A 15,764-nucleotide genomic window follows, 5' to 3' on the forward strand; every position below is an offset into this window, starting at 1 on the left:
AAAAAAACAATTAAAAAAACAAAACCTAACAAGAAGAAAAGAGTTAGGTAATTTTTGCGAAGAATTTGGTTTGAATCTATAAAGACAAAACCCCACAATTCTCGATAAGAAATGATCTATTAAAGCATACAGGAAAAAATCTAAAAGATTTAAAAAAAAATTTCTAAATAAGTAAAGGGATATCATATATTATTGTAAAATACATACATATGTCTACTTGATTTATTCTTCTATTAGAGGCTTGAAAGAGCTCATATGATTCTTTTGGATTTTCTAGATAGATGTCTGGAGTAGGTCCACAGTACAATATCCATCTTTTAAACCATTGTGGAAATGTAGTTATTTTAGTGCTTAGTCGGAATTGTAAAAACCAACTATGGGTCCTTTGAGGATTTTGAAATAGCAAGACTACATCCTAAGCTTTTATGTAGTCATAATAATTGCAAGCCTTGATTTTTAGGGTTTCTGCAAGATATTTATGTTTCAGGGGATCAAAGCCCCATTCTTCATATGTGATGATATTTAAGATTTGAAATTTTGAATAGCCAATAATTTTACTGTTCTTATTAAAGTGGAAAATTCTTATTGACTCTGATTCAGTCAATATTCTTTCATAATATTCTCCGGTTTTGTATCATGTTTTAGGATGCATATTATCTATAAGATAAAGATCAGCTACCTAATTAGGCTCTTTTAGAGCGTGCTTATTTTCAATGACTATTATAGGTATTAACGCCTTTTCAATATATGGTGTTATGGGCTTAGTATTTGGGCTTTTAGCCTTTCACTGGGATCCTGATTGTAAGAAGAAGATCTATTCTGATTTCTGCTATTAGATGTATTAGCCTCTATTTTCCTTCGAGTGTCCCTGTAAGAACTCACGGGTTAAGAAGTCAGGCAGGGAGTTAGACTCTCCATTTATATATTCTGTAGTAAAATCAAATGAGGAAAGAATGGCTTGCCATTGGCCAAATTTTGTTTGGATGTGATGTTTTTAACATCTTTATCTAAAATATATTTGGCAGCTTTGCAATCTACTCTTATCAGAAATTCTTGGTTTAAAATGTCACTTTCAAATTTTGTAATACATTTGACAATTGAAAGAATTTCTTTTTTAGTGGTTGAATAATTTTGTTGTGCTAGGTTCCAAATTCTTGAGGCATATCTCACTAATTTTTCCTTTTTAATTGGCTGAAATCTTTGTTTTAAGATTCCAACATAACTGAGCACAGAGGCATCTGTTTCAATAACCGAGCACATAGGAAAAATAGGAATTGGTATAACCGAGCATATTTTTCCTATGTGCTCGGTTATACCAATCCCATATTTTTCTTATATATACCAAATACAGAGCAAAACCTCGGGGGCTTCTATTTCCATCTCTCCCTCTGGTTTTCACTCCTCTAAATCCCAAATAAGGAAAGCCCATTTCTGAGGTAAAATTACTCTAAATAAATCTGGACAAACAATGTCTCAACTACAAAGCAATTTTATATTAATTTTTGCTCAGATTTTGCATACAACTCACAGGAGCTGATATAGTCTCTGAGCTAAGGCAGCTTTTGAAGTTATTGACGCTTTGTTTGTATTTATCAAAGAAGTCATTTCTGCTATTTTTAGAGGAACTTCCTAGGAACCTTTTGGTCGTACTTTAAAATTTAAGAGAATTCCTCAAAAAAATTTGTCATGGACATTCCATTGTCATGTGAGAAGGTTTAAAACTTGTTTGGATCTCTTTTCTTGTCCGATTTGATGCTGATTCTTGCATTGGTTGTTTAATGAAATGGAAATATTTGTTTAATGATGGGCTGGTAAATTTTTATTATCACCACTCGCAGGAATTGATAGGTTTCTTAATTAGATCTTTCTTAAGAACAATCGATATTTGAGACATTTTTGGCCCAGCTTTATTTATAGCAATTTTTGCTCAGATTGGGTTTTCCCATTTTAATTTCAATGTTAAAGAGAAACCTATCAATTTCCCAAACTTTTTTCCATTTTAATTTCATTGTTAAAGAGAAACCTGCAATTCCTGCACGTGGTGATAATAATAAAAATTTACCAACCAACATTAAACAAATATTTCCATTTCATTAAACAACCAATGCAAGAATCAGCAATAAATTGGACAAGAAAAGAGATTCAAACAAGTTTTAAACCTTCTCACATGACAATGGAATGTCCATGACAAATTTTTTTAGGAATTCTCTTAAATTTTAAAGTGCGACCAAAAGGTTCACAGGAAGTTCCTCCAAAAATAGCAAAAATGGCTTTTTTGAGAAATGCAAGCAAATAGTCAATAACTTCAAAAGCTGCCTTAGCTTGGAGACTATATCGGCTCCTATGAGTTGTATACAAAATCTGAGCAAAAATTGCTATAAAATTGCTTTGTATTTGAGATATTTTTTGCCCAGATTTATTTATAGCAATTTTTGCTTAGATTGGATTTTCCTCATTTGGGGATTTGGGAAAGTGAAAACCAGAGGGGGAGATGGAAATAGAAGCCCTCGAGGTTTTGCTCTGTATTTGGGATATCCAAGAAACCAGTTAAACTTGCTGTAAAATTGCTTTGTAATTGGGACATTTTTTTGCCTAGATTTATTTATAGCAAGTTTTGCTCAGATTGGGTTTTCCTCATTTGGGGATTTGGGGGAGTGAAAACCAGAGGGAGAGATGTAAATAGAAGCCCCCAAGGGTTTGCTCTGTATTTGGGATATTGACGAAACAAGCACAAAATCTGAGGCAAAATTGCTCTAAAATTGCTTTGTATTTGGGAGATTTTTTGCCCCGATTTTTTTATATCATTTTTTGTTCAGATTGGGTTTTCCACATTTGGGGATTTGGGGGTTTTGGTGTAACTCGAGAGTAAAAACCAAATGGAGGGATGGAAATAAAAGCACCTGAGAGATAGAGAGAGCCCATACCTTGACGGGGGGAACCCTTCTATGTGAGATCTGTGGATGCCTTGTGTGGGATTTGTGGATGCCTTGTGTGGGAGAGAGAAACTTCAAAAGAAAGTAGCGAGAGGAGAGATGAGCTTCATTTTGTGCAGTGAGAGGTGAGGGAAGTTTCAAAGCAGTCAGAGGAGAGAGATTTGGGTCATTTTTGGCTGAGGAGAGAGAATATACAGAGAGAGTGTGAAGAGAGAGACGCTTCAGAGGGAGCCTACCTTTGTCAGTGCCCTTTTGTACGATGCTGATTTTGTCGAATTTTTAAACTTTTCACACCTCATTCGGCGGTATCGCATCATGGCCATCGGATTAGGAAAATTAAATCAGTTCCGTTGGGTGCAGCTGAACTATATGAGCGAGGCGGCCAATCCCATACTTTTCCACACACACACACACACAGATATATATATATAATTGCAAGGCTCTGAACAATCAAATTTAGGGCGTACTTCAAAAATTCATTACAAGAGTTTGTTTTAATGCTCAAAATTCGCCAAATTGATCATCTCAACCTGAAGATTTATGAACATATCAAAAAAATAAATTCAAGCAATGGAAATGGTGATCTTGTAATGTATTTTTAGAACGTTAATTTTCAAGATTTTTGAGTGTTCATAGATCTGCTCGATCTACACTATTTTTTTTAAGTTTAAATTTATTAATTAGATATGAAAATGATTTTTAGGCCATCACAAAGATTTTTAGTATTGAAACAACATCTTTCAACACTATTTGAAAGCGCGCTGTACTGTGATGGTGAAGAGCCTAGGCCTCACATAAACTACATCCTCAAAAAAAAAAAAAAAGAATCGATTGGGGAGGTCTACGAGAAAATAATTGCATTTAAGGAAATACATGAAATTGTAATTTTTGGATTATGAAAATTTGAAAATTTAATGTAAATTAAATCTCAGAGTTTTGAAATCCAAAAATGATCAGTGATGCTAAAAATGTAACTTTTGGACTTTTAAAATCCAAAAATTCAGTATTTTAATTTTTTATTTTTAAAATTAAAAATTATTGAGATATTAAAATAAAAATTTCAAAATCTAAAAAATTTAATTTCTCAAATAAATTAATTTTTAAAAATATTGGGGATGCTAAAATGCAAATTATCAGATGTTTAACAATAGAAAGTGAGCAATTTAGTCATTAAAAATCGTGAGGTATTATTGTAATAACGGGTGAAAAATGGGTATAGATGTAAAAAAAAAATAACACTAAAATTTAAATAACATTTGTGAAAAGGGTATATCAAAATTTTAATTTAACCGTTTACGTGAATTCACCAGAAAAAGAAATATAAAGGAGAGTAATTGGAAATTTTAGATCGCTTTAACTTTTAATAGAGCACATATATTATGTTTTTCTGGGAGCATAGTTTATTTGTAATTCAAAGGATAGATGATCTATTTGGAAGGATATTTTCAATTTAAAATAAAGAAACAATGTGATCGACATAAACATCACTAGACGGATGAGTCATAAACATCGCTTAGATCTTCCTTTTTAAAAATTGGATGGTTCACATTTAATCTTGAGATGGTACTTTGTTTTAAGTGTTGTAGGGATCAATTAGGAATGAGGTTAATCTATAGGTTGAAGAGGTTATATTCCAAACTCTGAGGTCCTAAAACTAAATTTTAATTGAAGGAGTATATAAACAGTATACTCCCAAGGGACGAGATTACGTTTTCACCTTTTAATAATGGAAAACTTTTCTATTTAAATAAGAGAGAGAAAAGGAGGTTTTGTCGTTCCTCTCTCTTTTCTCAAGATTCAAAAATCAAGAAAAGCCAGAAGCTCCTCCAGCAAGTTTCTACGGGTTCCGGCGGCCAGCTTCAACAGTCTCAGGTGAGTTTTTTGGTTAAATATTCAGTAGTATTTAAAATTTAGTGCTTTAGGTTTAGAAAATAGGAAAATAAGGAAACATTCGTTTCCAATTTAGGTTTAGATCAAGAATTAGGGTTTTATTGTTTTGTATTGTTTTTTTTTTTTTTTTCTTTTGGGCTTCGATTTTAGGTTATTAAAGAAGGGTTTTACAATTTGTTAAAACCCCTCAAATTACTACCCGAAAATATGAAAATTTGAACAAACCCTATCTTTTTGGTTTTTTTTAATATATTAGTTTTAACTTTTGATATTGAAATTTATAAGGGCTTAGACGATGAATCCTAAATAAAATCCAAACAATGAAATAAGGAGAAAATTGAAATTGCAATTTCTGTTTTAGTTTATGTTTTGTAAAGGACATTAATAAACCAGCAAAAAAAATGAAAATGCAAAACAACAAAGTGAAATTCATATGGGGCATTTTTTTTGTTTTTCTACTTTTCTGTTTTCAATTTTTGGAATGGGAAATCGAAAATGCAGAAGAGAGAAAGTAGAAAATCTAAAAAAACAGAAAAAATAAAATAAAATTTAAGAACAAAGAACGAAAATAAAAAAAAGGAAGAGATAGAGAAAAACTTTCTGTTTTTCTTTTTATTCTTCGGTTTTCTTTTGTATACTTATATAGTTTTAGCTTTTAATGTTGTAATTTGCAATGGCTTAAAAGTGAATCCTAAATAAAATCAGAAAACATAAGAAAATAAAGAAAAATTGAAATTGAGTTATTATATTATTAATGAGTATTTATGTGTTCTTTACAAATACTGTTATTGAGTATTTATTTTTTATTGTTTCAAGAGTTATATTTGTTTCTAGTATTTCCTACTTTTTCTATATTTTCCCAAATTTTCCTTATTTTACTATTTTATTAATTATTTAATTTCTTAGACCTCAATCTGTTTAATTTCACTTTGATTTACTCCTTGCATTATATTGTGCAAATTGTGAGAAAAGAAAAGGACATGGGAGATTTTCTAGAGAGACCAAACTCGAAAAAAAGGATGGAAATGAGATCTACTGGGCAGAGACAAATAAGAAGGCAGAAACAAAGAAAAAGGAAGTCCTCTGAAATCCCATCTTCCCAAAACTCTCCACACTACTCTCCCTCTTCCCCAAACTCTGCACATTAGTCTCCCTCTTCTCGTCCTCCTTCCCCAAATTCTCCACATTACTCTCTCTCTTCCCCTCCTTCCCCAGTACTCTTTCTCCCAACTCTCCAGAATACTCTCCCTCTTCTCCCCAATACTCTCCATCTTCCCCCAACTCTCCAGAATACTTTCCCTCTTTTCCCCAATACTTTCCCTCTTCTTCCCAATACTCTCCCTCTTCCCCAAACTCTCCACACTACTCTCCCTCTTCCCCTCCTTCTTCTCACTGTCCCTCTTCCCCTCTTCCCCAGTACTCTCTTTCTCTTAACTCTCCAGAATACTCTCCCTCTTCTCCCCAATACTCTACCTCTATCTCCAAGTCACCAAAATACTCTCCCTCTTCTCTCCAATACTTTCCCTGTTCTCCCCAATACACTCCCTGTTCTCCCCAATACTCTCCCTCTTCTCCCCAATACTCTCCCTCTTCTCCCCAATACTTTCCCTCTTCTCCGCAATACTCTCCCTCTTCCCCCAACTCTCCAAAATACTCTCCCTCTTCTCCCCAATGCTTTCCCTCTTTCCCCCAACTCTCCAGAATACTCTCCCTCTTCTCCCCGATACTTTCCCTCTTCTCCCCATTACTCTCCCTCTTCCCCCAAGTCTCCAGAATACTCTCCCTCTTCTCCCCATTACTCTCCCTCTTCTTCCCATTACTCTCCCTCTTCCCCCAACTCTCCAGAATACTCTCCCTTTTCTCCCCAATACTTTTCCTTTCTCCCCAATACTTTCTCTCTTCCCCCAACTCTCCATAATACTCTCCCTCTTCTCCCCAATACTCTCCCTCTTCTCCCCAATACTCTCCTCAATACTCTCCCTCTTCTCCCCAATACTCTCCCTCTGCCCCCAACTCTCCACAATACTCTCCCTCTGCTCCCCAATACTCTCTCTTCTCCCCAATACTCTCCTCAATACTCTTCCTCTTCTCCCCAATACTCTCCCTCTTCCCCCAACTTTCCTCAATACACTCCCTCTTCTCCCCAGTACTCTTCCTCTTCCCCACAGTACTCTGACATGAACTCTACCGGCTCCAATTCTCCATCTCCCTCTCTCTTGTATTCTCCCCTCTCTCCGTCTCCCTACTCTCCCCATTCATCCTATGGTTATTGTTTTTTTGTTTTTCTATTAAATTAATATTCTTTTGTAATTTTTATTATAATTAGAAAATTTAATGTTAGCTATTTCTTAACAATTTTTTCCTTGTAATCAGTGCCATTATGAATTTTAATAAGAATTATTTCTTTATTTTCTTTCAGTTCACTTGCAGGGGTATCAGCGTCTCATGGAGGCATACATTTAGGACGCCCAACACTCTCGCAGATCTCATGGCAAATAACGAAGCCGACCTCACAAACTGTCTTGGACTACCTCTAAGCTAGCTGATGAGCCTTTCTCTCCTTTTTGTTAACTACTCACATACATGTTGTGAATAGGGTGTTATATAAACCCTTGCAGAGCCAACTCATTGTTGTCACAGTATTGGACTCTTTTTTGGCTTTTTTGTAAAGGGATTACCTTGCCCATTAGGGTTCTGGGAGATCCCAATATTTGTAAGGGACGCTAGAACCAACACCTGTATTTACTTCTTTTTTTTATTCAATGAAACAATTAACTTTCTGAAAAAAAAGAAGAAAAATTAATGTGGTTTGTCTCTACATTTTGCAATGTACTGAAATACAATGTTTTGAAATTGAGTATAATTGGAATTGTAGACAAAGAAAATTGTCTAGAGCTTTGTTGTTTGTTTCTTACACGACTGTATTCAGTAAAAATGGACCAAGGTTTGCAAGCAAATTATAATTTATCCTTGTTTGATAATTGTATGCCCTGTTTTCTGTTTTGGGCATTGTGTTTGTGCCTTTAGCAGTGTGATGTGGTTCATATAATTTGCATCCAATGGAGCCCATGCCATATATTTGTGGTGAGAAAATTGAAATTAAGCTTTTGTTGTGTACTTCATCCTATTTTGAAATCTACAGGCTAGCAAAATTTGTGGGACAATCTTTGTTTTAGAGTGATGCTTTATTTATATGTTTCAAGCTATGCAAGAGCTCCATTGAAAAATTCAGCAAGGTGGTGCAAGAGTTAGAGTTTTAGAGAGAGAGAGAGAGAGAGAGAGAGAGAGAGAGAGAGAGAGCTCCATTGAAGAAAATCGGTTGGGTGGTGCAAGAGCTAGTGTTCATAGGTCGAGTCGTGGCAATAGCGCTCTGTCAAGCTGTCCCAGCCCTTGCTTTTTTTCCATGGCAGTTCAACTCAGACAGTAGAGTGAAGCCCTCCCCTCTCTTGGTTGCAGGTGCAATTTTCTATGCTGATCTCTCTCTCTCTCTCTCTCTCTAGAATTAAGCATACATGACACTGTTTCTTAGGTGATTTTTGACATTCTTGTGGCTTCTTGTGTTTACTTGCTTTTTTTAAATTTCATGCTTTTGATGGGTTCAGTTTCTGTGTGTGATATAGGCATCCTTTATAGGCTTCTTGAATGTGGAAAACAGCATCGGAGTGTCACTAAATATGGATGCTTAACTGAATTTAACCTCCACTGTGGTGTTTCCCACTAGGGATGATGCTGGGATGTGAATTTGAAAGGTCATAGCTGATGTTTGTTAAGCACTTGGTGAAAACCATGTCCTAGATTGCCACCATTCTGGAAATGGTCATTTATGATTTGAATTTGACCTCTAAAACTTTTAGTGGGTTATTATATTGACATGCTAACTTTTCTTACTGTTTATCTATATTGTCCCCTTGAAATGTTAGAGGCAAAGCTACACTCGATACAAAGTTTTGTGCATTTATATGGCAATCTGTTTGACGAACGGTAACGTGGCACCTGGTCTGTTTGTGTTGGAGCCCTATTAAATTTGCTTTCAATTTTGGCTCGGCCTTCAACTCTCCTTGTACTAAATTTCTCTTTCTATCATTCTTCTGTTTTTATATGAAATTATGAATTCTATACTACCACATTGGTGCTGTTCTGATGAACACAAGAACCACCTGTTCTTACTTCCAAAATATTAAGAATTTAGATTTCAGAGAACTTCTCTTCCCACTCACCAAGAAAAACACACACACACACACACACACATGTTTCCAATTGGATGTCTATAGGAAACGAGTCGCAAAGGAAATTGCAGTTTTGCAAATCGAGGAGCATGCGAGGTACCTCCAAAAGATGGCCGATGAGTGACAAATATGCGGTGAGAATCTAGTCTGAAGCCAGAATTTGTACAATCCTTTTCAGAGAAACATCTCAGAGATCTTGAAACATTGAATCAAGTTTAAATTATGAACTTTTGGACTGGACTCCATCAAGATTTACTTTAGGAGATGGCCAAGAGTCATGAATGAGCTGGTGGCCGTCTTAGATTGCATCTGGGTTGTGGCTCTTACCCTAGCATAAGACAGTGATGCCATCAGAGTAGGGACAAGTCAATTCATCAATATATATTGTCTGGGGGTCATCTTAAACCGGTAAACTATAACAATTTACCTCCAATATTTCGAACTTATGCAGTATTTACTTCATGGTGTATATATTTTTGGTAATCATGTTCAATACCTATTGCTTTTATCCCTTACGACAATGGCTGAAATGTTGAGATCTTGAGATTTTAATTACTTTTGTTAAATATTTAAGCATTTTTGCTTTCAGTTGGTTTACCTTCTCTTAATTTAATGGTAACATGGTTTGGAACCGTTAGCATGATGTGGATGTGGAGCCGTGACTGGTGCAACTCCTCCTACCTGAGTCCCGAACTCTTGACCATCATCCATGAGCTCCTAGTCGATACACTTGGCATGGAATGCAGTCCAGTTTTACCCAACTCTTAGCTCTTATGGCTAATCTCTCTCTCTCTCTCTATCTCTCTATGTTCGTTTTTTGTCTTTGTTTCGATGGGTCCTTTGTTTGTACTCTGGTTATGTGTATTAATGCATACTGGTTGTTGATGGGTGATCTGTCTCTCTCTCTCTATATATCTCTCTGTCTCTCTATCTCTCTCTGTTATTTTTTTTTGTTTTGATGGGTTCCCTGTTTCTACTTTCTTTCTATGTGTATTAATGCATACCGTTGTTGATGGGTGATCTCTCTCTCTCTCCCCTTTGCTCTATGTTTTTTGAAGAGATGCTGTGTCTCTGGATAGTTCTTACTTCTAAGTTATCTGACTTGAATAATGTGAAGGCGAATAAATCTGCACACAAAGAGTACGTTTGTGACTTGAGCTACGTGTTTGTGACTCTCTCAATTTTTTTTTTTTTTTTTTTGAACTTTTGACCATTTAACTTTTAGTTGCAAGCAGACATGTATTTATTAATCATCCATGGGCAATATATGGAGCTATTCTTTTTCACAGTTTCTCAAGGATGGACCTGAAGTTTTGCTCTTGCTCTGATGATGATACTATAAAAGTATGGGACTTTGCTTGATGCTAAGAAGAGCGGACCTAGGAATTGTGCCTTACTTATCGAGATGGCTTTGGAGAACCTTTAATTTTTTGTGTTTAACGTACTAAATTTTGGGAATGGGGTTGAGGTTGTGGCAGTAACACCAGTTGAGTCTCTTCAGCTATTGGTTTAGGTTTTCATTCCCACTAACGCATTCGAAAACTGCTAATTATTTCTAAAAATGGGTAGGGGTTTGTATTTTCTGTGTTTAACATACTAATATAGCGCCATGCATAGCATGACATGTACCAAGATCAATGAACTATGGAAAAATGTTCAAATCAAAGCAATTTGTAGTAAAATTTGAAAAATAATATGAACTAGTGCAGTAGCTCTTTGGTAGAGAAAACTTTCATTGTTAATGAGATTATATTCATTGTTGAAGCTGGTATAGTACGCATCAATATACAAATAGATTGGTAGAGAAAACTTTCATTGTTAATGAGATTATATTCATTGTTGAAGCTGGTATAGTACGCAGCAATATACAAATAGATCAGGCTTCTGATGAACTAAAATAAACTCCTGGAACTCTGAAGTCTGAAGCTTTCAAAGATAAATCTAGAGGAAAAGGTAGTCTAATCAAAGTACTCAATAGAAAAAAGTAAAGAGCAAAAAAACAAAGAAAAACTAAAAAAAGGGTCAAATTAATAGACACAAAACGTGTATTACCAATGAGGTCTTTTGCATACTCATTGTTAAACTTGCCAAAATGTACAGACAAATTGATTATTTTCATGTATCATGTTATCATGTCCTATGGATATCATGTCCTATGGATATCTCATTTGGGGATGTCTTTGTGTTTGTGTGTAATTGGACTCTACTTCTCTGTGTTAGGTATCTATCCTATATGCTCTATCATATTAGGTTTCTCATATCCAACCCTTAACAGTGGTGCTATATATGATAATAGATAAAATAATAAAGGGATTGTGGCACATAATACAATTGAGACCACTGGATGTACTTGATCCCCTGGACTATGTAGTTCAATAAGATACTTTTACTGAGCGCAATCAACTAACTAATATGCCTTTGTAATGGGCTCCATCAATTTCCTACTTTGCTTCTCTAGTATCGAAGCTAAACTTATATTCATTCATGGAGAACATTGGTCCGGATTGCAAGTTTAAGCATACCTGATTCTGATATAACTACTCCAGTACTTTTGTGAGCGCACAAATGCTTCACTGGCCCCATCATTTGTTTCTTAACTGCTGATCTGGTCCTTCTCCTACTTCTTTCTTGTAGATACTTCTTAATACATTATTTAAATCTGCACATCATTCGTTATCTCGTTGGGGCTTCACCTTACGGACTCAGGCCCTTATCCTTGTGAAATACCTAGAAGCCTCCGACGATGTATTAACTCTACCCATGCTCCTCCGTGAGAATCTATTAGCATAAGGTTACTTCGCATTTGACTATTAGTTCTTTTTATGGCTCATTACGTAGTTATATGCAATTATTTATCTATTGGAACTCTTTTTTGGCCACACTAGAAAAGATGCATGTGATGGGGTATAGAGAACATCTCTCTTCCAATTCAAAACTACACCTTGCTGTAGAGTTGCCTTTTAGATTATTTATCTTGTTTATATCATTTATTCTATTGAAACTCTTGCTGTTTAGTTTTCTTATAGCTCATTACTTGGTTATATGCGATTATTTATCTGTTGAAACTCCTGTTGAGCTAATATTCTTTCCTTGGTGAGTGTTCAATCACTATTAGATTTATTGTGCATGCACTAAACTGTGTTTTTTACGTCTTTCATAATTATTTCTTATTTTTGCGGTCGTAGTACTTTTTATTTCATTGTTACATTTTCTCATTTTCTTGTTTGATTCTCATTTTCCTTCTTTCTGTTTGTCCTTCCTTATCTTCTTCGTTCTCCTCAAGCCATCATACACTTTCTCCTTGTTCCAAATATTCTTCTGAAACCTAATCTAGAAATATGTTTACACCCTTGCTAAGAAATTCTTTGATAACTGCACTTGTTGCTTTGAACTGGATGATCCAGGCCTTGGATGATACATTTGATTAGTTTTATCATGTTAAAGGGATGATACATGCAATTACTGCAAACAAGGGATAACCTGAGATTCTTTTTTGTGTTTAAACTCAGACAGGTCACCTATGGGATGTAAAGAGTGGTTACTGGCACCCTACAGAATCTTTGCTCGTTTCAGGGTCGGATGTAAGAATTGTGTTACATATCCTGCACTTTGCTTCATTGCTATGCAGTGCTGTTATGATGTTTTATGTACCGAAACGGTTATAGGTGGCAAGGAAAGCCTTGTGAAACTTTGGGATGCAAACTTAGGGAAAGAATTTTGTTCGTTGTGGGTTGGAACACATTTTCACTAAAAGACGAGATTTGCTTCGATGAAAATTTAATGATTCACTTCCATTTAAATATAAAAAATACAACTTGGTTATAAATGTGCAAATATGGTCACAAGAATTGGGTGTTTTTTGTCAAATGGAATCAAAATTGTAATTGGGTGCTCACTTCTTCAAAAGATCAGATCATTAAAGTCAGCACCTTCCGTAAGTTCATTATTTTGCCTTTCTAGGTTTGTCATGTTTCTTAATGTTGCATCTTGAATATGGATGTATTAAATAATCTGGCCGTTGCCCGAGATCTGGCAATTTCGATGGCTATCTATGGCCTACTTTGAATTAATGTGTTCTTTTAGCTGTGAGCTTATCTTCTTGTTCTTGATGAAACCATTGCTTCATGATCTTGTATTATAGTTTGCATTTTCCATCTCAGTATTACTGTACTAAGTTCGGAACAGATGTAGTAAGAGGTCTTCTATGTTGAGACTGGTGCTTAACATGTTTTCTACAATCATGTTTCTTTTAGTTTAAGGAAGTAAGGTTGGGAACTTGGAGGGTTCTGGGATGAAAGTAGCCATATAATTATGGTGCTAATGATCAACTTTGGGGTCACTGCTTTCTCAAGGACTGGCGCCTTGGAGTGTAGTCATGCATTTTTGTATAAGGCCTCTTAGGATTGCTTTTTATATAGGGAACGTTATCAATATCATTTGATGGGGAGATGGATGGTCTCCCATACTCCCATTATATTTAGCATTATTATTTTATGGTATGAAGGATATTTCGCGGTTGATTGCTGGATAGTTGTCTCTTCACATGGCATGGCTAATGATGTGGTGGCAGATGATGTGGTGGCAGGTTAGCAAATCATGGTTATCCGGATGATCATGAGGGGCATTTTGATCGTATATAGCTTTTTCTTTCATCTGGTGGTGATATTCTTTTGCTGTAAATAGAGTTTTTTTTAATATACTTGCTGAGAGGATCTCTTGCTTTTTTGTTACTTCAGCAGATCTTTGGAATGAGTTATTTTTAATTTTTTTTTCATCTTTTGAGAATGTCCGTATGAAGGCTCATAGTGCAAATTAATATGCTTTTGTTTGAGTTCACCAAATGCCATGTGTTGATTCCACGTATACCTATACAAGCACGCATAAATGTTCGTTGACTCTGTGATGGGTGCATAATTTTTTAAAGGCTTGCTGATGCATGCATAATTGTTTGTCAGACATTCTTTTTCCTTAACAGTGTATAATAGTCCATTAACTTGTTCCCCAGTGTTACTATCTCGACCCTACTCACCATTTAAACCTTTATCATATTTTCAATTTTATGATACTATGAAGGAGCTTGAATCTTATTGTGGACATAGCAAGGATGTAACTGGTTGGTAATTTGTTTGTAGCTTATTCTTTTCTAATTTATTATTTTATACATAATAGAAACATCTCCAATGGCCAGTATACTTCACTTGGAATCCATCTGATAGACTCTTTTTTTTATTGTTTACTTACATTTTACTTGGTTTTACTTTGCAACAACGAACAAGTAACAAATTGATTTGGTTGTATGCTAATTGTGGACTCAATTGGTATGCGTGGTAGTTGCTTTCTTTTTTTTATTATATCTGCCCATGCTTTGAACTCCTGTTTTTGGCTTCTTCTGCCTAAATATTTATATATATCTATTTATTCTGTTTGATGGTGCCTGTATTTAACCCAATCAAGGATGAGTTTCAAGTTTGTGATTATACAAGAATTTCTTAGTATCAGATATGATATCTACAACTCTATTGTTGATGTTGTCATTGATAATATTTACGTTTCTCTCAATTCTTTTTTCACCACAAGCACCGTATGGACTTCATCTGAGGGGCTAAATTCCAGCCTATGGTTCTAGACTATCTAGGGTCCGTAGATGCTTCGATGCGAGTTCACCACAAACTTGTTTTATTTTCAATGTAATTAATGAATGAATGAGAAACATTAACAATTTCATGTAAGCTCTGATCATTTTTATCTACGTTAGGTATCAATATAGGGAGACCATATCTGATAATGTATTCTTAAAATAAATATTTAAAATAAATATTTGCTAGCTTTGGCATGGCATCCATTTCATGAAGAGTATTCGTGAGTGGGAGTTACGATGGATCTATCTGTCACTAGCTTGTTGGGTAATGTCTCTTTCCTTTCACATGAAGCCACATGAAATGAATAAATCACACAAGTTGTTGGCAGTATAAGCTTGTCTGTTTCTGTCCTATATATATGTTAGTGCCACTGAAAAAGGTAAATTGATTTCAAATTTATCTCAATTTTCCTCTTATTTAGGCAAGTAGATTCCTGATTTATAAGTTGCTAATCCAGTAAGCATTATTTTTTTAATACATTGTGATGTAGAACCAGAAAATTAAACATATTCCAAGTAAAGCACATGCAACAATTTTGAAGGGAATCAAGGTTTCCTCACCAAAACCCTAACTAGGGAGCAAAAAGCTTCATTTTCCTTTTTGCTCCCTTTTCAAAGTCATGTGAATAGGTTCTTAACCCTCCATGCACCTCTTTTTATATCTTAAATGGAATATGAAAAGCCCATAGTGTCGTTCACCAAAATACGATTGACTAAATAGTCCTCACTTAAAAAAAATTCATAATAACATGTCTACAAACTCTACAGCTGATAAGACAAAATGTTCCATAAGCACACTCCAACTACTTTTTTAAACAACTCCTAAAATCAAAAAAATATAGAAAACCCTAGAATCCCTAAAAAACTTAAAAATGCGGAAAATAACCCTAGAAACAAATTAATATATACATCCTTGAAAATTAAACAAAAAATGAAAATTAGAATAATTTGGTCCTACATCATACTCCCCTAATTGGAGAAAACTCATCCTCAAGTTTTGAAGTACGCTTCGCAGTAGTTCCAAACCTTCTTCAAACTCAACATTATGCTTTGAGATTATGCATTGAGATTGGGGCT

The 15,764-nt window shown here is 35.0% G+C and overlaps 1 long non-coding RNA gene across 1 annotated transcript; it reads left to right on the forward strand.

The window, feature by feature from the left end:
* The first annotated feature begins 4,707 nt into the window (after positions 1 to 4,707).
* Positions 4,708 to 11,068, forward strand: LOC110007284 (uncharacterized). Its single transcript, XR_002280969.2, has 3 exons — positions 4,708 to 4,805; positions 7,243 to 9,457; positions 9,688 to 11,068. It is a non-coding gene; the product is annotated as an uncharacterized LOC110007284 (long non-coding RNA).
* Positions 11,069 to 15,764: the final 4,696 nt, after the last annotated feature.

Source organism: Amborella trichopoda, chromosome 3 (assembly GCF_054954075.1).
Source record: "Amborella trichopoda isolate Santa Cruz 75 chromosome 3, AtrichopodaSantaCruz75HAP2 v2.0, whole genome shotgun sequence".
In the NCBI taxonomy this organism is placed as follows: Eukaryota; Viridiplantae; Streptophyta; class Magnoliopsida; order Amborellales; family Amborellaceae; genus Amborella; species Amborella trichopoda.